This window comes from Dryas octopetala, chromosome 6 (assembly GCF_963921425.1).
Source record: "Dryas octopetala chromosome 6, drDryOcto1.1, whole genome shotgun sequence".
Taxonomy (NCBI): Eukaryota; Viridiplantae; Streptophyta; class Magnoliopsida; order Rosales; family Rosaceae; genus Dryas; species Dryas octopetala.
This window is the reverse complement of record NC_141371.1, coordinates 15,387,872-15,413,422: the sequence shown is the minus strand read 5'-3', so window position 1 is coordinate 15,413,422 and position 25,551 is coordinate 15,387,872. Positions and strand designations below refer to the sequence as shown.

The 25,551-nt window shown below is 37.4% G+C and overlaps 1 long non-coding RNA gene across 1 annotated transcript; it reads right to left on the bottom strand.

Moving 5' to 3' along the window:
• Positions 1–4,677: 4,677 nt before the first annotated feature.
• LOC147282750 (uncharacterized) lies at positions 4,678–25,194 on the bottom strand. Its single transcript, XR_015122991.1, has 3 exons — positions 24,904–25,194; positions 24,655–24,788; positions 4,678–5,171 (listed from the first exon to the last, which is right to left on the bottom strand). It is a non-coding gene; the product is annotated as an uncharacterized LOC147282750 (long non-coding RNA).
• Positions 25,195–25,551: the final 357 nt, after the last annotated feature.

The window sequence follows — 25,551 nt, the reverse complement described above, 5'->3', positions numbered from 1 at the left end:
TGAATACAATAAAGAAGATGCAGAGTGCACAACTCCAAGCACAGAGGTCAAAATTACGGCTGGTAATGTTGATGTTGGGACAGATTGGCATGAGCATGTTAATGGAGAACATGACATGATATGGTTCTTGGGGAAATCACCACACTTTACAGATTAAAGAACAATATCATAAAAATGATATTGAGGAAGATGATCTCTCTGAAATATGGAAAGAGATGATATTAGAATGTTTCTTCTATCCTTGAAGAAATGTGGAAAAATGAAATTTTGAGGTAGTGATCTTGCAGGACATAATGACATCTGCAATGATGTTTGTCTCAGGAATTAGTCCAGCAGCCAAGGACAATGATAGTACTTAAGCAAATATATTTAAGGATGTAAAGTATGTTATGATGATGATCTTGATAGATATACAGTTTGTAATTTGACAGAGTTGGATTAATGAAAATTAGAAGTTTTTTATTTGACATATATACAGTTGAATGATACTGTGTATGTCTTGATGATTCTGACAGATCGATATAAAGTGCAGATCATTTTTCTATAAATTAATTATTCATTTTCTTTAAATATATATGGGTCATGGTAAATTGTTTTTTGCTGGTATGACCTTAAGGTTTTGACATTTTTAGTGTATTATAAATCAAGCATAGTTCAATAACTTATTGGCAAGTGGAAACATTTTGGGGTTATTTTTTCACTGTGTATTACGTCTATGAAAATTCTGTACACATAGATCAGCTTTTACTGCATTAAATTTATTCACGTTACTGCAAGGCAAATTAAACTGTGAGGGTTGTAGAGATTTTAGTGCTCAAAATTAAGGCATATTGAGGTAGGTTGCTTCTTAAATTAGTAAATTCAGCAATGAGGGTTCTAGACCTATTAATGAGAGTTGAAGTGAGTAGTTCATGACCTAGCTAGTATTAACTGTGAAATGAAGTGTATCTTGGCATAATTGAACATCATGCATATAGGTTGAGATCACTAGGTTGGGATATAAGGTGTTGCCCTTAGGATTATCGGTAAACAATGAGTTCAGCCTAATATATATAAATTATTGTGCTTAATTATATTATGGTGAATTGGCATTTTGATTTATATATAAATGAATTTTCTTAAGCCCAAGTGTGCTAGCTTTAAGGACTAGGTAGGCATAAAAAGAACTATGTTTTTTTATATTTCTGGTGAAGAAATGAAAACTAATAAAGAAATGGCTTGGTATCATTAATTTTGATCCAAATTCAATTAAGAATTATAGCTTGTATGGTAGGGCTTAAAAAGAAATGCAAATTTAATTTTAACATACCTAGGGCACTTGTACCCTTATTAACTTTATATATAGTTTTGATTAGATTCTCTAACATCCGAGTGAACGTGTTCTTTGCACCGCTCAAGTATTGGAAGACATAAATCATCTTTTCCATTCGTGGGCTGCCCCTGGCCTGCACATGATCAGTTTTGTTGTCTCATGTTGGAGGGACTTGTCCTATTCCTCTCTATTGTTTCCAAGGAAACTTAATCAACTTTTTATTGGTTATTTATAGGCAAACTATGGGCAGATCTGGAACCACATGCAAGAGTGAGCTAGATCATCTTCTAGGAGCTTTATATGCTTTTAGTAAGTATATGTTGGCTAATGGACGCCCTAATTATATTTATTGGCATCATGCATAATCAAATTTAGTTAAATTTTGATGGCTCAATCAGTCATTATCAACTATGTTGGTTATGATTTTATATAGACTTAGTTTTTGTCCATGCCTTACATATGAAAGAGAGTAAGTACCACCAGCTATATATTCATTATAGCTCCACAAACTTAGTAATATATAATATTGAAGGATTCAACCAATATGGAAGGGAGATTCCAAATTGATTATTAATTAGTGTATTTAATGGGCTGAGTGCCCAAGTGAATCCAACCAATAGCTAATCGATCAATGACATTCTTTACTGCTTGCTCGAAGCTCCAAATCAAACGCTTGTACGATCAATTTAATACGTACATGGAAATCCATGCATGCACGTAACCCCATCAAAACACCTTCAAATTTTATTTCCACCAACATAACCATTTAAATATGTATTAATTAACATAACCATCCAATTGTTTTGTAAATGAAGCAATAGAGAAACGATTGTTATCCATCCGATATTCACATCCAAAACTAATTATAAGAATATCAAATTAATCTGAAAAGACCAGCTATGATGTCAATCCAATTTTCAATTGAGTTATTTACACTTACACTCTTGAGGTTTATCATTTTTTCACATACACTCTTTGAGATTTCAAAAATTATATACCTCATGAGGTTTCAAAATTGTTGTATATAACCCCCAGCAAAAGAAAATAATAAATACAAATAAAAAGATATTTGTATTGAGGTTGGACCTTACACCTTGAGTACTCTTATTAGGCCATGCCACCCACTTAGCATGCCTTTTTGCATACATTCTTATCATTTTTCGTCTCACTGTAGGGGGTTATGTACAATAGTTTTGAAATCTCAGGAAACGTAAACCTCAGGGAACGTATAACAGTTTTGTAGGGTGTATGTATAATTTTTAAAACCCTAAGGGATATATATGAAAAGACAATAAACTTCAGAGAACGTAAGTGTAAATAACTCTTTTCAATTTCATTGTGCCCTTGGCTTAGCCCAAGTGGTCACTAGCTCGCTCACCAGCTGTGGGGAGCGATGGTGGAGAATTAGTTTATGATAAGCATATGTCATCCTTCCAATGCAATATATCAAATATGTTAATTTCATTGTCATAACTCCAAAGTCCATGTGGTACAATGTCAAGAGTCTTAAGACTATTAATTAGGACAAATTTCAATGCTTGGAAAACTGAAACGTTGCCAGCATAGAGGGGCCGGTTGAGGCTTGCTGTATGCCATTACTTACAAACGAGAGGCACAACAAGGAGCAACGACGCCATATATACTGACCCTTCCAAACACATTCACCCAAAATTTTTCCACGTTTAAGTCCTCCCATCTTCATTGATTTTGATTCATCTCCATTAATTAGTAGGACTCGATCCACCCAATGATACATATACGTACTGCAATATCTTTTTGGAACACTTTGAGAGTTGAGTAGATTTAGTTGTTCGATAACAATTATAGCAAATTACAAAAAAGTTAATAATAAGTTTCAATATTACAAATAAGTCAATACAAAATTTCCTATCTTATATTAGTCAATAGTATGTTTTAAGAAATTACATTTTATTCAATGACCCAGCCCATTTTAGTCATTAAGCCCAATCTACTTGATAATGTCATGTATTTAAGTGCATTGAAAAATACTAATTTGCCCATCTCTTTTCTTCATTACTTATGGGGATAAAATTATGATGTTGCTCTTAATTTAGTTTAGGATATAGAAATGGAGTGTAGGGTATATAAATGGGCTTTAGGGTTTAGAGTTTAGAATTAGGATTTCGATCGGCTTATGGCTTAGGATTTAAGTCTCGAGTTTTGGGCAGACAGGAGCTAAACCCTAACAAGTTTTGCTGCGTAGTAGTCAAATACAAATCTAAATATGAATATTAATATATGTTTATTAATTTAATTCATATTTTTTTCATTTTGGTCAATAGTGACTAATTAAAATGAAATTTTGAAAAAGTTTGTTGATTAAAATGTAATTGTGAAAAGTTTTATTGACTTATTTGTAATTAGCCCTAACAATTAATTAGGAGTTCCAAAGATTCAATTCAACATTGGGACATATACATTGTATTTTTTCATTTATTCTTCTATTCATTGTATTTATCAACAAAAATGAATTTTCCAAATAAGAAATTAGAAACTTGCCAAATAGTATGCAACAAAAAAAGAAACATATCCACCAGACAGATATGGATTCAAGAGGAATATCTGGACTAGATAAGAATTCATCACATACCTATACCCCTAATTGCCCATTGTTTTTCAAACCCTAATTAGGGCCTTATGGAACCCTTGATCCTATCTATAAATTAACCAAGACTGAGTTAGTTTTTTCACAAACTAAAGAAATCTCTCTTAGGGTGTGTTTGGTGCTATCTATGGAAAGCCAAGATGAAGATAAAGATGAAGACAATGCTGATGAAGAATCTAATGGTCCTCAACCATTAGAGCAATGATTTATCAGGTATGTACGTACCTCATCTAAGAAGAGAACATTTCCATACATTGAAAATAAAAATTGTTGTAAGAAATATCCTTTCTATTGCAGATGAACAATCCTGATATGTGCATTGGGGTCGCAAAGAAGACATTACTTCCACTACAAGAAATATGAGTATTTGCAACATCTAATAAATGCTGCAAAAGGGTATTTGCAACATTTTAGCAAACGCTGTATTTCGAAGTGCTGCAAAAAGTCCTTATCATTTGCAACGTTTATTCCGTGTCACAAAGTTATGTTGTAAAAGACTTTTTATAACGTTTTTCACTGTCATAACTGACCTTTTACAACATTATAAAAACTTGTAGTTGCTCCTTCCACAACATTTTTCAAATGCTGTAAGTAATGCATGATTTATTTGTTTTTTTTTCTCATAATTATACTCTTTACTTTAGTCACCTATCTTGTTTAATTATTTTGTAATACCTACAATGATTGCTGAAATGCCATTATCAAACTCTTCTATGCAATCCAAGAACACATTGAACAATTAACTTAAAAATAAAGTTTAATAAACCCAATTTTCATAATTCCTAACTACATAATATTTACAATATGTCAACTAGCAAAAAGCTTACTGAAAAATGTTAATACACTTGACAAAGTGTAAATGACAAAGTACATGACAAAGTTATATACTAGCTTGTAAATCCTATCTTGTTGATAAGGCAAACCAAGTCCTCATACCCACCCTGGATACTCCAAAATGAATGGTTACAAGATAGAGATGATGTTGCAGGTCTTCCTCTGCAGCATAAAAAATGCCAAAGTCTCTTTCTTCACTTTTTCTTCATATTTATCATCCTCTGCAGCATAATCATCCTAATTCAACCATAAACAATAAAGTTATTGTATATTCCAAATTATGCAGTTTTCCCTTCAACGATGCAAAATAAAGCATGAGTTCCCATCCAACGTACCAGGTCAACAAACTTGAGAGCAGCTTTCTCATATATATCTTGCCTTGATCTCTTCAGCCAAAGCCTATGCTCACATCAAAACATTTCAGTTAGAATAAGAACTCTTCCCAAAAGAACATTTTAAGTTACTAAATGTATTGTAAGTTCAGGATAAATAAGAGAAATACTAACTTTTAGTTGTGTTCAACAGAAAAGAAAATTTACAATACATCAAAACTCAATGGCTTTCAAAGGAAATGCCCACTTAAAAATTCTTCATCTCCAAGATAATTAACTTAAAAGAGGGTGACCATGGTTTGTGATGAACAATTTAGGAGGATGAACTGATGGACGCCATTCAACTTCACATTAGTAGAGTGTACCTTTTTATTAGTTTATCTAAAGGGGTTTTTTATAAAAAAAATTTTGGGGGGGGGGGGGGGTGGGGGGGGTTCTAAAGAGATATCCAGTAAAGCCAAAGGCAGAAACAACACAAACAAAGGAGTTGAGGGGGGATGGTATCATGCCAACTGCCTATACAGAAATACAAAAAAAAAAAAAAAAAAAAACCTAGAAATAGAACGATGCAAGCTAAAATACAAAGCAGCTAGAAACGATGCAGCAAAAAACACAAAAGACATGAGTTTATTTAATTAAAGGTTACAATATAGCAGTATAGGTCTTTAATAAAAGTCAGGATTATAAATATAACAAGGAAAACATGTAAGAACATATAATGCATGCATGATGTTATAACCAATTAACCAGCAAGATCATACTCATAGCTAGATAACCAATTAACCAATAATCGTAGCTAAGAAAATACTTACAGGGAAACTGGTTTAGAAATAACAAAATTCGAAAATTAATTGGTTAAAGCTAGCTCCTTAACCTGCAAAAAAATAAATAAATAAACAAATAAACAAAAAGGTACAGAATGTTGAATGACAAAGGAAAATTGATAAAGAAAGAAATGACAAAGGATTAACATTCACACTCTAGGTAACAACTAACTGAAATTTCTACCTTCAAAAGAGTACAACCAAAAACAAAGAGGACATAAACATACAGGCAAGTATGTCAAGACAGGTAACTCTGCCCATCTTGTGGGTCATAAAATCCACATTCCAAGACATGGTCACTCAGTGACCTTATAAAACGTCTTCCCCCTGATTTGGCCACGGACATAATGCTAACATAGAGACAATGGTTAGTCCTCTATGATGGTTATATCATATTATATGCTTAGGTTGCTCACACTACTCCAATACCTATCAAAGCCAACCAATATCATAAACTAATGTTTGAGTTAGTGGCTGTTATTCTCCAAACAGTGCAGCTTTTACTGTGGCTGTCATGAGCCACCTAATTCCACTAATTAATAGTTAGAACAGTTATAACTAAAATGAAAAATAGTTTCTGTGAGGGTTAAAGTTGTAAATATGTCATTATTTGGGCTACTGATATGTTGGCTCAGCTAATATGTATCCGTTGGTGAATTGGTTGCCTTATGTTTTCTGACAACTCTCTCCTTCCTCACTAAGATTTTCAGACCGATCCCCCTTTTGTTTCCCTGTTAAACAACCAAAATTCATTCCAATACATGGTTAGTGAAAAGAAAAATCCATAGCAACTTATGCTACCACCAATATGAGCCGCCGCCCACCTTGGAACTGATGAAGGAACTAATTGCAGGCATCTCGCAGCGTGGGTTTGATTGACAACTATTTCATGGGTAAGGTTTGTTAATAGCATCAACAAATGATTATTGGTTCCTAAACTAGTTGCTTACTGTGTGTGTAGATCTATCATACCAGAAACTTTATCTTTTCACAACTGATGGAATTTATGGATTGTAAATTGGTTGTTTTCAGCAATTCCTGGGAAGGTAACTGTGTTTTCTCTGACTTGCCCAGTTTTTCCCCAAACAAAAATTGTCATTCTGCTTTGATTTAATTATTGAGCTGTGAAATTTGTTTTTGGCTGAAATTTGTTTGTGACTGAAATTTGTTTTTATGTGAAAACAAATATTGTAGGAGGTTAGATTGAATTACATTTTAAAAAAATTCGAAAATATTGGTGTTTGAGAAAACTGGGATTAAGTACCGGTCCTCACTCTTGAGGACCGGACCTCCAGTAAAATCGTGTTTCTGTATAAGGTTTGAGGACCGGACCTCATTCTTGAGGACCGGACCTCCTCTTACTCGCTTTGAAATTTCTGGGCTTAAGAACCTGTTCTCTCCTTTGATACTTTTTCAAATTTCTGGGCTGAAGGCGTCTGGCAGCATGGGTTTGATTGGCAACTATTTCATGGGTATGGTTTATTAATAGCATCAAGGGATGATTATTGGTTCCTAAACTGGTTGCTTACTGTGTGTGCAACTCTATCATACCAGAAAATTTATTTCTTCACAACTGATGAAATTTATGGATTGTAAATTGGTTATTTTCAGCAATTCCTCATACTATCTGGGAGGGTGACTATGTTCGGTGCAATATAACCAATGAACACTGCTTTCTCTGACTTGCCCAGGTTCTTCCCCAAACTTTATTGTCATTATGCTTTTATTTAATTATTGACCTGTGGAATTTGTTGTTCGCTGAAGAGGAGATGTGGCTGAAGTTTGGGGATGAAATTTGTTTTTATGTGAAATGCACATTTGGAGTTATTAATTAGACCCTTCACTCTGCAATTCATGCTTGTAGTTTTATCCATGTTGAGCACCAGTTTACATGCAAGTGACCCTGTACTAACACTGGACTATTATGCATCTACATGTCCCACTTTGTTTGAGATTGTAAAGAATATAATGAAATGTGCAGTACGTCCTTGATAGTCTGCTTGCATTTCCATGACTTCCACAATTTTATTCATTGCTCAGTTACTCATTAGTACTGTTTCATATCTTGCAACACTAGTTAAGACTATATGATATATATTTATTTTAATTGGCTATAATTTCAAGTGGCTGCTATAATTTCAAGTTGCTGTTGTAAATTACCTGCAAACGCACCTTAGAAAGCGCCTCATCAGCTCCCACAAGGTTCTTTGGGGCCCCGGTCTCGACCAAGTGAGGGCAATGGCCATGTTCGTAGTACTAGTACCACCCCCTCCAGCTCTCATTCATGATTCAACCCACAAGTGAAAATTGGACCATGCTTTAGAGTTGTTACAGACCCTTGTTGCAGAATACTATCCAACTGAGAACTAGATGTTTACATCCACAATGCATTTCCAACTTGCCTGGACCTTCAAGTAACCCCAAGACATACTCCTATCACCATTTTATGGTCCACTAAACTCATCAGTCATCACTAAATCAAACTACAAAAAAACCCAATTTAACAATACGACTAGAAAATGAAATGATAATTACAAAAGAAGTACCAACTATTACATACACCAGGTTCCATGGCCTGGTTATTTTTAAATAAGAAAACAGGTCCCACTATATCTTTAAGGTTCCACTAGTATAGACTATGATGCCCTTGCCTTCTGTGTCTAAAATGCATATGATTACCTAGTTAATCACTAAATTTGTTAGGCAGATAATTTGCGACCCGGTCTCTCTCTCTCTCTCTCTCTCTCTCTCTCTCTCGTATTCATTGCCAACACTAATATCGTTTTTAATATTTTTGTTCATATTTGCTTATATATAATATAATTTCTGTTAGTGGAGACATCTTATAGAACCTTATGGTAATTACAATTGTGTCTTATTATAGGATGAGTTATAGTGTTGACAAAAGTTGGGTGAGATTAGACCGGCTAACACCCCAATATGACCATGGATTGCGAACGTTTTTGGATTTCTGTTTTGCCAATGTGGCAGTTGATAACCAAATTAAGTGTCCATGTCGTAAGTGCTACAACAGATTTTGGAGGTCTCGTAAAGATGTAGAGGATGATATGGTTGAATTTGGTATGGATCACCGATATGTGGATACAGTTTGGACCAATCACGGAGAGCAAATTGCTGAATCAAACACAATGACACCTCACACCAATTCTAAAATGCACTATGTTATGGAGGATTTATTTCATAATTATGGGGGTGAACATGATGGGAGCACTTCAGATCCTGCAACCCACGTTGGACCTACTGAAGATGCTTTGCGGTTTTATAATTTACTCAAGGAGGTTGACGTTGAACTATACCCTGGTGCAAGCCATATGAAAAAACTTGAGTTCATAGTTGAGCTCTATCACATAAAGTGTCTTTTTAGCTGGAGTGACAAGTCATTTTCGACCTTGCTGGCATTGTTAAAGAGGTCATTTCCTTTAGTGAACTCACTGCCAGATTCTTTTTACAAGACAAAAAAGCTCATAGGTGAGTTAGGCTTGAACTATGAAAAAATTGATGCATGTCCGAATGACTGCATGCTATATAGGAATGAGCATAAAGACGCTGTTGTGTGCAAAGTTTGTGGTGACCCTAGATATAGCGATGAAGGCAATGAAAACAAAAATAGAGTGCCGTTAAAAGTGTTACGTTACTTTCCAGTAACCACACGGCTGCAAAGGCTATTCATGTCTAGGCACACAGCCCAGCATATGACATGGCACAAGACTGAAAGTACTGACGGCATTATGAGGCATCCGTCTGATTCACCTGCTTGGAAAGAGTTAGACAAGCGTTATCCGGACTTCGCCTTGGAGCCCCGTAATGTGAGGTTTGGTCTTGCAAGTGATGGATTTAATCCGTTTGGTCATATGAGTCTTTCTCATAGCACTTGGCCAGTGGTGCTTTGTGTCTACAACCTCCCTCCATGGATGTGCATGACTCAACCTTATTTAATCATGTCTTTACTCATACCCGGACCGAAAGCCCCAGGCAATGATATTGACATTTATCTGGAACCGTTGATAGATGAGCTGACTACATTGTGGAATGATGGTGTCAGTACATATGACGTTCACACCAACCAAACTTTCACACTTAGAGCAGCCTTATTGTGGACAATTAATGATTTCCCAGCGTATGCTAACTTGTCCGGGTGGAGCACGAAAGGTGAGTTAGCTTGTCCACAATGTCAAGAGAAAACAGAGCATCTGTACTTACCTTGTAGCCGAAAACAATGTTATTTGGGGCACCGCAGGTTCCTACCCATGACGCATCGTTTTCGAAAAGAAAAAGTTGCATTCAATGGACAGTGGGAGTTAAGGCCTGCCCCTGCTGCCCTTTCAGGGGAAGCATGCCTACTGAATTTATCTGGTTTAAGCTTCACACTTGGAAAGAAAAAGAAGAATAAGAATCGGCCGAGACAAAGACGTGCATCTGCACCCACCATTCCAGAATACCAGCGACCTTGGAAGAAGCAGAGTGTGTTTTTTAGGTTACCCTATAGGAGGTACAACTTATTGCGACATAACCTTGATGTGATGCACATAGAGAAAAATGTGTGTGATAGCATTATTGGGACTCTTCTAGGGTTGGATGGGAAAAATAAAGATACGGTGAAGGCACGTGGTGACCTTGAGAAGTTAAATTTGAAGCCCGAGCTTCATCCAGTCCGAATTGGTAGCAAAACTTTTCTGCCAGCAGCAGCATATACTCTTACTAATAAAGAGAAAGAAATGTTTTGTAAGGTTCTTAAAAATGTTAAGGTTCCAGATGGATATTCCTCAAACATTGCTAGGTGTGTGAGCGTGAAGGAGAAAAAAATCATGGGTCTAAAAAGTCATGATTGTCATGTTTTGCTGCAAACTTTGGTACCCCTGGCAGTTCGACGAATACTCCCACCACGGGTGGCTGGCATTATTCTTGAAATGTGCAGCTTTTTCAAAAATATTTGTGTCAAAGCTGCCACCCCACAAGCATTCATAGACTTGAACCCCCGGATTGCATTAACCCTTTGCCAAATGGAGCGGATTTTTCCACCAGCTTTCTTTGACATTATGCTTCACCTACCAATACACCTAGCCTCGGAGGCTGCTATTGGAGGTCCAGTTCAATATCGGTGGATGTACCCAATTGAAAGGTACGATTCCAACTTGCTTTTCTTGAATTTCCATAACAACAATGGAGTAAAATGTTTATTCATGTTTAACCATTGACCTTACCTCAAATTTTTGTTCGGTGTAGGTATTTGCATACACTCAAGTCTTATGTTAGGAACAAGCGTAGACCCGAGGGTTGTATAGCCGAGGGTTACATAGCAGAAGAATGCATGTCTTTTTGCTCCATGTACTTGGATGATGTTGACACTCGCCGAAATAGATTTGGCCGAAATAGTAATGACGGTTCTCATTCATTACGTGAAGGCTTTGAAATTTTTGCAGGCAGAGGCATTCAGATGGGAAGTGGAACTACAAAATTCCTCGACTACACAATATGGGAGCAGTTATGGCGTTCATGTCTGTTTAATTGCGCTGAGGTTGAGCCATATTTAAGGTAAGAACTTGTGTTCATATACAAGTTCCTAAAAATTAATACCTGAAACTTACTTACTCGCCCCGCAGTGAGCACATGGCAACCTGCCTTGCTGCAAGGGGACGGAGGACGACGATAATGACATGCACTGCTCAAGCTACCGATTCTTTCCCTCATGTATTTAAGCAACTTGTAAGTTATGATTGAATCTCACACACCTTACTAATTGCATGTCTTATAATTTAATATGTGATTATTTATGGTTGTCCTTATTGTCCATATAGGTGGAAACAATGTTAGTAAATGGGAACCATGTTCATCCAGACTTAGGGGCAATTTCATTTGGCCCCTCTCAATAGGCGATGCATCTAAAGAGTTTTGTTATTAACGGTTTTCGTTTCCGAATCAAGTCCGTGGATGTACGAAAAAAAAATCAAAATTGTGGGATCTTTGTGGCTGCCAATACACCAAGTTACTCAAGCACGAGAGACCAAAGACCCATAACTGCCCTAGTGGATTTTTACGGGGTCGTAATAGATATTGTGAAGTTGGATTTTGGAGATGGTCGTACATGCGTATTGTTTGATTGTGAATGGGTTGATAACCATGTTGGGTCAAAAGTTGATGCATTTGGATTCAAATTGGTTAACTTCAAAAAAAAATTGAATACAAAAGACACTTTTGTACTTGCTACACAGGCCAAGCAAGTGTTCTACGTTCAAGACCCCTTGGATCCTGATTGGCATGTCATAGTTGATACTGAACCACGTGATCTGTATGACATGAATCTTGTGGTTCCATCTGATGTCTACGGAGTTCAAACCTTGGATGAAATTTGTAGAGGTGATGATCAAATTAATCCAAGGGAAGATATCGAAGGAACAACCATTGATGAACGACTATCCCCAATCAGAACCACATAAACAAATTGTACTTGCTGTCACCGGGCCAAACCTGTTATAATTCTCCATATGTTAGTTTTGGCAATGTAAAATTTGAAAACAATGTCGCTCTGTTGATGGTGGATGCACTCCCAAACACATTAAAATGTCGATTTCTAGTCATTGATGTATAAATCACAATTGGCCTTTTTATTTTGGGGTTGTATTGATAACGTAATGTTTTCAACTAGTTGAGGACTGGGTGCTTTTTGTATTTAAGTGGTTTTTAGGTTCGAGTGCACAAACTTTACATAAATAAAATGAAATAAAATTTTTTTATAAAGGACCGGACCTCTCTTCAGAGAACCGGTCCTCCAGATGCGACCCATTTTGTCTGCTTCAATTGAGAACCGGACCTCCCTTTTGAGGACCGGTTCTCCAGGGGCGATGCTTCATCATCTTTGCTTCTAAATTGACTAAGAACCGGACCTCCTTTTGGGCTACACAAACTTCGTTTTAAAAAAAAAAATTGAGGACCGGACCTCCAACTCAAATGACCGGTCCTCCAGAGGTGATCCAATTTATCTGCAGCAATTGAGAACCGGACCTACATTGTGAGAACCGGACCTCCAGGGAGATGCTTCATCGTCCCTCCTTCCAATTTTTGACTGAGAACCGGACCTCCTCTTCGAGAACCGGACTTCCAGAGGCGCGATTCTCTTATTAAAAAAATTTAAAAACCCCTTCTTCTTTTTTCCTTCCTTTCCCCCTTTTCTCGTGACCTGTGCCCCCCTCATTCTCCACTGCGTTGGTCTTCTTCTCCTTATTCTCTCTTATTTTCTTCTCTCTTCCTCCTCTCAATCCCTCATTAAATCACATTTAATCTCAGAATTTCTTCTTACTTCTCAATTTTCGGCCCTGTGGGAAGATTACCCATTGATTTCTGTTCTTGACCAAGGTATTTCTCTAATTTTTCGGCAATTTCTTCCTTTTCCTTAAATTTTCGGCATTTTTTTTTTTTATGTTTTCTAACTTGGTTTGTCTTCTTTGTTGCTTGTTTTTTTGTGTTTCCACTTATTTCTTGAATATGTTCGATGGATGTTATGGCTTGTCCTCTCGGGTATGTGTTCTCTTTCTCCAAACATACAATTTGTGCTTCTCTAAACTTGCTTGGGACATTGTTTTTGTTTGCTGGTATGGGTTCCCTTGTGTAATTTCTTGGGATTATTTGTGCCTTATGAATATTGTCATCTCTGATTGACGGATGGGTTTTTGCATTTTTTAATTGTCCTTGGGTTGTTAGTCTTACTTGTTGTTTGGTTGATGGTATGGCTTGTTGTTTTGTTGTGGTGTCTAGTGTAATGGCCCCTAAGAAAGCATCCTCGCAGCAGCCCATTGCTAAGAAAAGGAAATCTCAAGCGACTTCTTCCGAACCTCAGGAAGAGACTCCTATTCCTAGGGAAGACGCAAGTCAGTATAGACGGTTTCGCAATGCGGACTGTGAAGCCCGTTGGGAGGTGATAGAAGATAGAGGTTTTATATCTGAGCGTCCAATTGTCATTCGAGAGATGAGTGCTGACTTCGTGAATATTTTAGCGGCACGTGGTCTGCGACCATATGTCGAATCCTTCCCTAAATACAATATCAATCTTGTTGGTGAGTTTTATGCCAACTTTCCTCCCGATTTCAAAGTAACCAAGGATTCACATGTGTTTCTTCGGGAGCACAAATGTATGATTACTCGTGATGACATTCGTAGTGTTTGTAAACTACCCTCCTCTGGCAAAACTGATTATAAAAAGTTTCTTAAGTTCACTTCTTCCTTAGCACGGGAACACATTATCACCACTCTTTATGATGCACCAACATTCGTTCCCCCTGCCTCTCATCGCGTCATCTCTGGTTCTTGCACACAACTATTCCGTATGCTATTTATGTTTGTTCGATGCAATGTTTATCCCACGAGTCAAAAATCCCGCATCTCTGATGAAGCGTGTAGGTTGATGATTGCCTTGAATACCCCTGATGTTCCCGTTCCATTGGAGGACATCATTTTCACTCATCTTGTGGAATGTGGTCGCACGATCAAAAATGTGAACTCTCAACTTTCATTTCCTTGTCTCATCACTCGCCTTGCCGAACGTTCTGACATTCCTGTGATGGATGATGATCCACTATGGGATCCGGATGGTCCGATTGACGGATGGGTTATGCGCAAAAGTGATGCTAACTCCCGGTCTGTGGTGGCTCAAGTTCCTGAGCCGATTCCTCCAGCTCCTACTGCTCCCTCTGAGCCGTCTTCTTCTGGAGTTCCTGCTGCACCTGACTTTGTTTCCATCATGGAGCGTCTTGACCTTGGATTCTCAACGGTTAACTCTCGCCTGGATGCTTTTGATAACCGCATGGATGCATTTCAGCAGCAGTATACTGGGGATTTGCACGACATACACTCGACCCTTAGCGAACTAAAAGATCGTTTACCTGATTTTTATCCTTAGTTTTTATTGTATTAGGCTTGGAAGCTTTAATGTGTTAGAAAGGGGGAGATGTAGTGATTACTTCACCTGCTTTAGAATCTTTTTGAACTGATTCAATGGTTGTCATATTTTGTTGTACTTCAGTTTTTAATTCACATTGAATCTTCTCTGGCTTGCTTTCCATTTATTTCTCTGTCTTGCTTTCCATTTATTGCTAAAGGGGGAGATTGTAAGTTTAACTTTGTAATTGGATATTTCCTTAGACAAAACGCTCATGCAATATGCTCACATCAATATTGTAATCTCAAAGTACTATGCTCGCATCATCTTAAGCTCTTTCGCCTCTATTTCAATCTATTTTAACAAAGTAATTTGACCTAGAAGACCACATGCAGTGTAGGAGGTTAGATTAAATTGCATTTTTTATAAATGGTGAAAATATCTTTGTGTTCGAGAAAACTATGATTGAGGACCGGTCCTCATACTTGAGGACCGGACCTCCAGTAAAACCGTGTTAATTTTTAAGGATTGAGGACCGGACCTCATACTTGAGGACCGGTCCTCCAGTACACCCGTGTTAATTTTTAAGGATTGAGGACCGGACCTCATTCTTGAGTACCGGACATCCAGTACGCTCGTGTTAATTTTTAAGGATTGAGGACCGGACCTCTTTCTTGAGGACCGGACCTCCAGTAAAATCGTGTTTGTCTTTAAGTGTTGAAGACCGGACCTCCAGTCAGTCGCTTTGAAATTTATGGCCTTTAGAACCTATCGCCTCCATTGAGGTACAAACGAGAGAACCAACAACAACGAGGTGCCTTCTTCTTCAAGTTTGAGTCCCTACACTTGTTTTCGGATTCCTTATATATTATGTCTTACCCTAAATTACATTAAATCAGTTGTGTACAGTCAAAATTAGAGTTTGATTTTACACAAATTTATGCTATATTCTAAATGGGATGTAAAAATATTGGTATGCAAGTATTAGTGCTTTAGGGTCCTTCGCATTGTGCCTATTTCAAAGCTTATAGTCTTACAAAATGTGCAGAAAACAATTTGAGCCTAAGATACTAAAAAGACCTCTGAGATTAAGTCTATGAAAATAAACTGTACCACCAATTGACTGAAAGGCTAGCAAGTACAATATTCCCCTGCCATGAATTCACTATCAGTCCCTATCACTCCAGTTTTAATATGAGTGTTCAGTTGAAAAATAGCAATATTGAGTTGATTGAGGGTGATGTTGCAGACAAAGTAGTGTTGAGATTCCACATGCACGACCTGACTAAAATTTAGTAGTCTAAGGTGTATAGCCTACACATACATATCTGCTGTTTTATTCACTATTACACCATACCTCAACACAAACATAGCTTCTATATAAATCACTAGTGTTGTCTGCTGATGGTAGTCTCTAAATTACTCCACCAGTAACCACAAAGAACATAACCATGTCTAAGGAAGTTAGGACCCCAGTAAACCCCAATGTCTATCGTGAGCTATGGTTTGAAGACCCTTGTTATGATACACCAGTTTTGGATGCCTGCTCCCAAACCGATTCAAGTGAAAACCCTCATGAAGAAAGGGATTTTAAAAACTCGGTGCTGGCCACTTGGGTACCTCAAACGCGCCATGTTCTTCCTCACCGGAATGGGCAAGGTGACACAAACTGCTTTGGAGAACCAATTCCTGGTGGGCAATATTCGGCTGAAAGGTTAGTACAAAAAGCTAACATAGATCAATCCCCTGCCAAACTAATTCCCTATGTTGAGAAAAACCTTGTAAGCACTGCTCGTAATTCTCGAACCCCTAGTCACAGCGCCCACACTATTGAGAAAGCAGAACATTCAAATGCAAAATCTCCCACTAATATATCTCATGATAGGCCTTCATGGATCGATGATTGTAATGATAGTGTGGCTTTATCAATTGATGAGACTGATAGTTACGGAAAAAATTGGTCTGACTAAGGTGGTGTTGTCTGTAGTCTACAATTTAGTGGGAATTCAAAGTGTTTTGTTATGTATGTTTTCTATTAAATGGTATATATTTCTTCGAAGGGTAATGAAATGTCTTTACTTATATGTACAGGTTATGTGCATTTCTTTGTTTGTTGTGTTATTCTCTATCCCCATTGCCTATCACAACACCGATAAGAAAGAGGTTTTTTTTGTTGACATTAAACAAATTGTTCAATGCAATGATTTTTTTCCACAATGTGCAGTTTTTAGAAAAAACTATATTTACTCCATTTGAACTATCCTAATCAATTTTTAATGACAAAAACTAATACATTTGTGGCTCCGAAATAACTGAAATCATACTAACTGGTGTAGGTTTACTAATCCAAATCCACTCACGAACAAACAAGATTGTAGGATTACAAATGAAGTGGATTTTGATAAGGTATTTCAGCATAGCATGGCTTTGATCATATACATGAACTGAAAAAGAAAACCCTTTTTAAAACTCCAAAAGCTGCCTCATGAGCCTATCAACTGTTCACATTCTGCATGAGGAATCTTAACTGTTTCGTCTGTGATAGAGTGGACATGTCAATAGCAGAAATCAGTCCACTCAACTATTGCATGCACAAAGCTGAGAAATCACTGTTGATTGTTATTCATGGTTCAGCTTATTAGAAGTGCATGGGGTGGAGGTGGAGCAGCCCAAACCACCACAGCAACCTCAGCCAGCACCTACTGCACATAGTACTTCCAAGGGTGAAGGTCGAAGGTATCGATATAAGAAGAAGGCAAACAGGGCGAGGTGGACTGTGCCTAAACCTGCAACCCCAGAAAATGACTCTTTTGACGGTACCGACAGTGAGTATGAAATGTATTTGAGGGAGGTGGAAGATATGTATGCATGGTGGACTAAGGAGCATAGCAGCAAACCACCAACTGATTTAGGAAATTAGGTGATATCCCTGCTGAATATGTTGATCTCAGGTGTATCCATTTGGATGCTAGATCTTTAGGCTAAATAAAATAGCTAGAGTGGGATCATATGGGCAGGGGAAGTAGCATTGGAATGTAATGAATCATATGAGCTAGAGTGAGATCATATTAACAGGGAAGTAGAATGTAATGGATCTTACACTCTATTGTATAAGGGAGTCACATGTAATGTAATGTATGAAGGTGGAGTATTTTAAATGTTTTAACTTTAATGTGTTGTTGTTTGGTAATTCAAAAGGCAACTTGCAAAAGGTGAAACCCACACCATCACAACAGCAAAACCATGACATACTTCAATTGAAATGTCAAGGTAAAGCATACTTTTAAAAAACTAAACCAACTTTCTTATTGTACTTAAGAAAACTAGTTAGCCAAAAAACTGAGAAAAGAAAAATTATTACTTTTGTGACTTTTATTATTAATTAAGAAAACTGGACAGCATAAAAACAGAGACCAAAAAACAAAACATTTGATTGTTACTTTTGTTACTTTTATTAATACTTAAGAGAACTAGTTAGAATAAAAACTAAATTAATATAAATTATTGGTAGATGATGACTTTTCTTAAGTATGATGTTGTTTATTAGTTTGGTTGTGATGGTGTACTTTAAGAAGTGGAATAAAGTAAGGCTATTAATTATATCTAATGTCATCATATACATACCCACTGTTGAGAAGGAACTTGGCCATGCAGGTACGCAGCTTGTTTTAGTGCATTGTGATAAGGTGGAAGACAGCTATTGTTCCCCTAGTATACAACTTAACTTAGCTGTTGGTTTCTTTGGTGTGGAAGGATGTGCAACAACAGTGGTGGGAGGGAAACTTTTACCCACTTGGCGCCATGGCTGAAAGTTCAAAGTGAATCAAATCCATTTCCCCAAATGTTTTACCTCCAAATGTTGTAAAAGTGATGGGAATATATTATATTTTTAACAAAAACAATTGATTTCTAAAATAAAAGAGGAGTGGGATTATTTTGGGCCACATCCCTAAGCCATTATTTGGCCATATCCCTGCTGAAGGCTTTATATAAGAGATCTGCTGCTTCAGTGGGATACAGACCTTTACTTGCTCCTTTACTGTCTTCTCTTAAGAACTGCGCACCTAGTGGCTGTTAGGTGAAGGTGAGAGTTAAAGTTTGTTTGAGCAAGCATCAGGTGATTAACACACAACTGGTTTTTGTTTTGTTTGGTTGTAGAGTCAAGATTCTCTTGAGTACATTAAATACTATTGGTGCTGCTATTGATGTATGTATGCTATTATTTTAGTTTATTCATTACTGTGTTGTAGGCAACCCTCACATGTAACAGTCGACCAAACTGTGTTGTATCAGTATGTCACTTTAAGTCTGCAGGTTAAAGATTCCACAGCATCTACTTCATATATGTTGGACATTTGTGTTGTATCCTTCCTCTAGAAGAGGATCTACTGAAAGTGTGTTTTGCCAAATGCAAATATTTTTATGCTCTTATAAACCTGCACACACACACACACAAGGCCTAAGTCTATTGCATAAAACCTGGATTCTTACTAGGGTTATGAATCTGGATGGAATAATAGGGCCTATTCTAACATAATAAATTGAAAATCCTAATAGGGCCTATTCATACATGCTATACACATTGATATACAAAAATGACAACACAAAATTAAATAGTGAGATTGAATCTTCAGTAGAAGTAATGAAACAATATTATTAGAAATATATGTCACTGAAAGGGGTGTAACAAGTATTGGATGAAAGGTTTATTCATGACATGTGGACCAACAATGTTTTAAATAGAAGTTTATGCTGAAATGTTTCTTTAAAAAAGAATTTTAATAATGTCATGTATTTTAGAATTGGATTACTTTTAGAAGACTAAGAGCACATTTCAACTCTATCAATTGTAATGCTCTGTAGGCTTTGGCATCATTACAATTATACATTTCAGAGAACCGGTCCTCTAATTTGAGGACCGGACCTACAGTTGACTCATGTTTCTTTTAACTGCTTGAGAACCGATCCTCACCAGTTGAGGACCGGACTTCCAGTACGTCTCTTTCAAATTTATGGGGTTGAAAACCGGTTCTCTCCATTGAGGACCGGACCTCCAGTCAACCATGTTTGTTTTAAGGCTAGAGGACCGGATCTCACCATTTGAGGACCGGACCTCCAGTACGTCCCTTTCAAATTTCTGGGGTTGAAAACCGGTTCTCTCCATTGAGAACCGGACCTCCAGTCAACTATGTTTGTTTTAAGCCTAGAGGACCGGACCTCACCATTTGAGGACCGGACCTCCAGTAATTCGCTTTGAAATTTCAGGACTTCAGAACCGGTTCTCTCCATTGAGGACCGGACCTACATTTAATTATGTTTGTGTTTAAGGCGTTGAGGACCGGACCTCACCAGTCGAGAACCGGACCTACAGTCAGTCGCTATGTCATTTCTGTGATTGAGGTCCGGTTCTCTCCTTTGAGGACCGGACCTCCTGTGAACTATTGTTTGTTTTTAAGGCTTTAGGACCGGATCGCACCAGTTGAGGACCGAACCTCACTAAGGTTATGAATGTGGATGGAAGGACATTTATATATGCTAGGACCAATCATGTTATACATATATAATGTCTAATGGATTGAAATAACCTCACTATGATTTACATAATGTTAATACATTATTTGTTTGTTGGTGGCAGCTGAAAGGAATTTCGGACTAACATAGTTAAATATCTTTCGATTGTGCAGCTAATTTTCCATTTAGTGTCTGCACTTGGTAGAAATGGCAGGAACAAGGTAAATGTTTAAATCCCATATGGCATCAGTGGGATTGTTTTGTACATGAAAAACATTTAATAATTGTATGTGGTCTAATTATGGTCTGTTGAGTGCCTATTTTTTGTTTAAACAACCAGTGAAGCTGTACCTCACCCTCTGGCAGTGGGACTCGATGATGTGCAAGGATTAGGGACTGGAGATGGGGGTGAGCATGGTTTGGAGAATGAGTCTGAGACCCAAGCAATAGGAAACCAAGAAGATGTTCAGGCAGCCTTTGATGCTATTCAAGCACAGGCACTTGGTAATGACCAATTCATTCCAAATCCCATAGAGGTTGCGGTTCATGTTGGGCAGGCTGATGAAGAGGAGAATGATCAGGCCCATATTGCTATTGTGGACTTGAGGAAGCGCAGGGGTCGCAACCATCCAAACTGGGCAATATCCGGACGTGAGATTATGAGGTTCAACAAGTATGGGCAAGCAGTGGCACCTAGCAGAACTGTGGCGCGCTTTGCTCGTTACCTAGGCCAACTGGCCATCGATAACAAACTTTTCCCAATTAATGTGGAAGATTGGAGACAATTTCGAGGGCTTGTGCTAAACACGTCTTGGGCCAAAATTGAGGTATACTTAGCAACACATTGAATTTACCAAGATTTGTTATTTAGTGATTGTTATTACTTCCTTATGCAAAATTATTGGTGTGCAGGCAACAATTGACTGGAATGACAGTAGGACTAAGGCTTTGGCCTTGAGAATTCGGTACGTGGTGGAGACAAAATTGAATGAACGTTGGAAGCATCACAAGTGCATCCTGCGCAAAGATTGGTACTACCCGAACCTGAACACAAATGCAAGATTCCACTGTGGTGACCAGCATGTATGTCCTCTCCAATGGACACGATTGGTTGCATTTTGGGATTCCGAAAAGGGAATGGTAAGTTCATTTTCAAGTTATATAAGTGTATGCATGTGAAATATTGTTCAACTTTATGAATTTCTAATTAGCAGACCTAATACTTAATTTTTTATTTGGTAAATTAATCCTAATTTGAATTTCTTTGTGTAAAGTAAATGTGAAATATATGCTAAATATATATGACATATATATAACACATGTGCAATTTTTGGATTAGTTTACAAAATCTAACATCAAATTATGTTATACTTCAGTAATGCAATTGTTTATGTCAAACTAAGATGTGTATTTGTGTACATGCAGCGTCGCCGTGCAATTAACATAGTGAACCGTGCGAAGCTGAATATGGGCCACACAACCGGGACCAAATCATATGCGCAGCTGCGAGATGAATATGTGAGTATAGGCTGCGCATATTGAAAACCTTTTCTAAGTGAAAAACAGAGTTGTGCTTTTCAAAATACAGAGGCAGTTGATTTATTTCATATTATTCACATAAATGTATGGAATTGGCAGATACAAGAGCATGGGTATGAGCCTGATCGGATTGAATTTTTCAAGCTGACCCATCGCAAGGCAAGTGGGGAGCCTGTTGATGCAACATCTGGGAGAATCATGGTGAGTGTAACTGGAACCTGTTGCATATAGTGAATTATTCTACTCTTGTTTCTCTCCAACAGATTATTTGATTCACCACGTGGTTCTTCAACATCCATTGAATGTGAATCATCACATGATGGGACTAACACCTCCTTTATTGTAAATGACCTCCTTTATTGTGTGTGCAACATGTGATTTAGGTGGTGAAAAAGGCCTGGATTGTTTATAAATTACTTAGCTATTATGTACAGGATGATTTGGATAGCAGGGTTCGTGCAATCCAAGAGATGCCGAATAGTAGGGAGCTGACAGAGAAGGATTGCAATGATGTGTTTGCTGCTGTTCTTGGCCCAGAGCACGGGAATCGTGTAAAGGGTTATGGCATTGGGGTCACTCCCTCAGACATACCAGGGTTTGTGTCTGATAGGCGAGGTTTGTCAGCGGAATTGCATGCTCTGCGCGCTGAGTATGAGCAAGAAATCGAGAGAGCTGCCAGAGAATCAGAACAACAGAAAGAGGAGATTGAAAGAGGAAGACATGCGATGGATCAATGCCGTTCTGAGTTGGAGCGAGTTCGAAACATGCATGAAGAGGAGATTATGCATCTGCAAAGGCAGCAGCAGTACATGGAGATGCACTTTGAGACTCGTGTTACAAGTGCTCTTGACAATTACTTCAGGAATGCTGTTTCGCCTACTGGAAGCACGCAAGCAAGCTTGGGTGCGTCACTACAAGTCTTAGCAGAGTGTTCCGCACCACAGCTTGAACAACCACTTCCAGTTCGTGATGCTCATAACCCTTTTGCTACAAATATGTCCTATCGTGGTCGTTTTCAGAATGCTTCCTCCTCTCCAAATGAAGGCACAAGTCAGCACGGAAGGCTGTCAACTGCTAGTGGGGGGAACTTTGCCTCTCGGAAGTGAAATAGTTGGTGATATTGCCAGAGAGGTGTGTGATAGCTAGACTTCAATATATCTGCTGCAACACTTTTGTTTTTGAAACTTATTTTGGATAGTAGCACTTGCTAATATATCTTAGCTAGTTGGCCAAATATATAATAGCAAGTGTACTTCTTTTGGGCATCCTAGCGTATAGTTGGTTAAGTCTGCTGTGTTAATTTCATGAGGGATGAAACTTGCATTTTCAGGTTGTAATTAATGGTTGGTGAATGCAGACTTTTTAAGTGGTTGTGCATATTAGAAAAATGCTTTAGAGATAGCATTTGCTGCAGCAATGTTTGTAATTCCTCTGGCACTCATCAATATGAATATATGTTTATCCTTATGTTTGGAAAACAAGTTCCATTTGATTAGCTTCCCATTTGGTCTTTTTGGAATGTATGTTCTATGATGATTTTATTAGCCACAAAATCAATTCAGCAAATACAATAGTTTCAATGCAGAAGTAACAATTAATGAATCCACTGTTTGTCATTAGTGTAACCATTTAATCAACCAATAATGTTCATAACAAATGGGGTTGAATTGTATTAGTAATTCCATGTCACCATATGAATATTAGTGGAACATGTACAAACCATATATGGAATTAGTTGGCAATATTGGTAGCACATAATGTCCAGGCTGCCACCAAATTGATATAAATTTCAAACCATTTGTGAAAGAGTTGACATGTTTAACCAACTACTGCAGCAATGGTGAGAATCACTGTCAAACCAATCATCTTTGGTTTAATAAGGCATGGCTAATCAGTTTTTTATTATATCTTTAGTTTCACTAAACCACCAACAAAACTAATGTTTAGTTGCTTAAGCCCTTGTCTACATCAATGTCAGATTTGATCTTTGCAGCCACCAAAACCTTCAGATTGGCATGTATTGAGTATTAGCCACCTCAATCTGTACAACTAACAGCTTATTAGAGGCTAATTGGTGGCTAATAGCTTAAACAACTAAACATTAGTTGTTTAATGGAGGGAGGATACCCTTGAAATTGGTTGGCTTTGATAAGAATTGGAGTAGTGTCATAGAATCAATCATTGTTTGATTTCTTTAGCTTTTTAACTTTACATCACTTGTGTACTTCAAACTCCATTAGTATATATACGTTCATAATTGCATATTCGATCCTTATAACTGTGTTTTTATGAGTTAATTACAGGTGAAAGGGACACTCAAAATTCAAAACAATTCCATATGTTTAGCACAATAAGATAACTCTGAACTTCACAATGAAGTGTATTTAATTCAGAACCTCCTCTCCACCTACATTTTCAGTTCAGGTCATGCTAGGAAGAACTAGGAAGAACTGATTTTCAAAAGTTCATATATAACACTTGTATGGGCTAAAACTCAAATTCACATTACAAATAAACAAATACTTAAGACACAAAATCAATCAGCTACCTAAACCAATAAAAAAGGTACAAACTTTGTGCAAACTGTAAACCCAATAGTCCAATACGATTGAAATTCGGATCCCAATGAACAGTATCTCAAAACCAATATAGAGATCAAAGCTTTAAATATTCAAATCTAGAACGTGAACAAACACAAACCAAATAATCTCAAAACCAATTATTTTCATCAACTAAAAATTTAATAAAGAAATCTCTGAAACAAACTCTAGAAATAGTAGTGATACCTGGAATTTGGGCAACATGAGGCTCATTATAATTCCCATTGCACACAACCACGTACGACATCGTAAATCTCATCCACACTCTCACCTCTCTTACCCATTGCTGACAACCACGACTTTGGTTAAAGCTCCATAACCTGAAAAAAAAAATAAATAAATAAAAAGGTAAGCATTTCAGAATTGGGGATCTACCATTGGAGGTTGGGTATTTAAAAATTAGGGTTAGGAACACTAAATCTTACTTGATCTTACCTTTATCTGGAAGTAGGTATTAAAATCCCTAATTTCTTTGGAGTTTGGGGAAATCAGGGTTTTTGGAAGTGGGCATGAAATAGGTTTAAATGAAATCAGGCTTTGATCACGGCGGGTCGAAGCGAGAGAGTGAAGAGAAACGGAGAGGGTGAAGAGAGATGGAGTGAGTGAAGAGGGCAGAGAGACGAAGAGGGTGAAGAGAGACGCGAGAGAGTGGAGAGATGCGAGAGAGTGGAGAGGGACGAGGCAGTGTGGAAGTGTGTGCAGGTGTGAAGATGCATGCTGTTGGCTGTTGCAAATGAATGTGTGGAAGTGTGGAATTTTAAGGCGTGAAGGTGAGTAAAATCAGGTGTTGTATATCTTAACATAGTTAATGCAACGTTTTTTTAATTAAATGTTATAAGTATTTATAATTAACAGCATTTACATATCAAATGTTGTAAATATAATGTTACAAAAAGTGACTTTTCTTGTAGTGTTCATTTGTTGTTCATGAAGTTCTAGGGGAAGGTAATCACCAAAATTTCCAGAATGAAGAACAGTGTCATAAAAGTGATATTGTGGAAGATGATATTTCAGAAATATGGAAAGAGATGACATTAGAATGTTCCTTCTATCCCTGATGAAATGCGGAAAATGAAACTACGA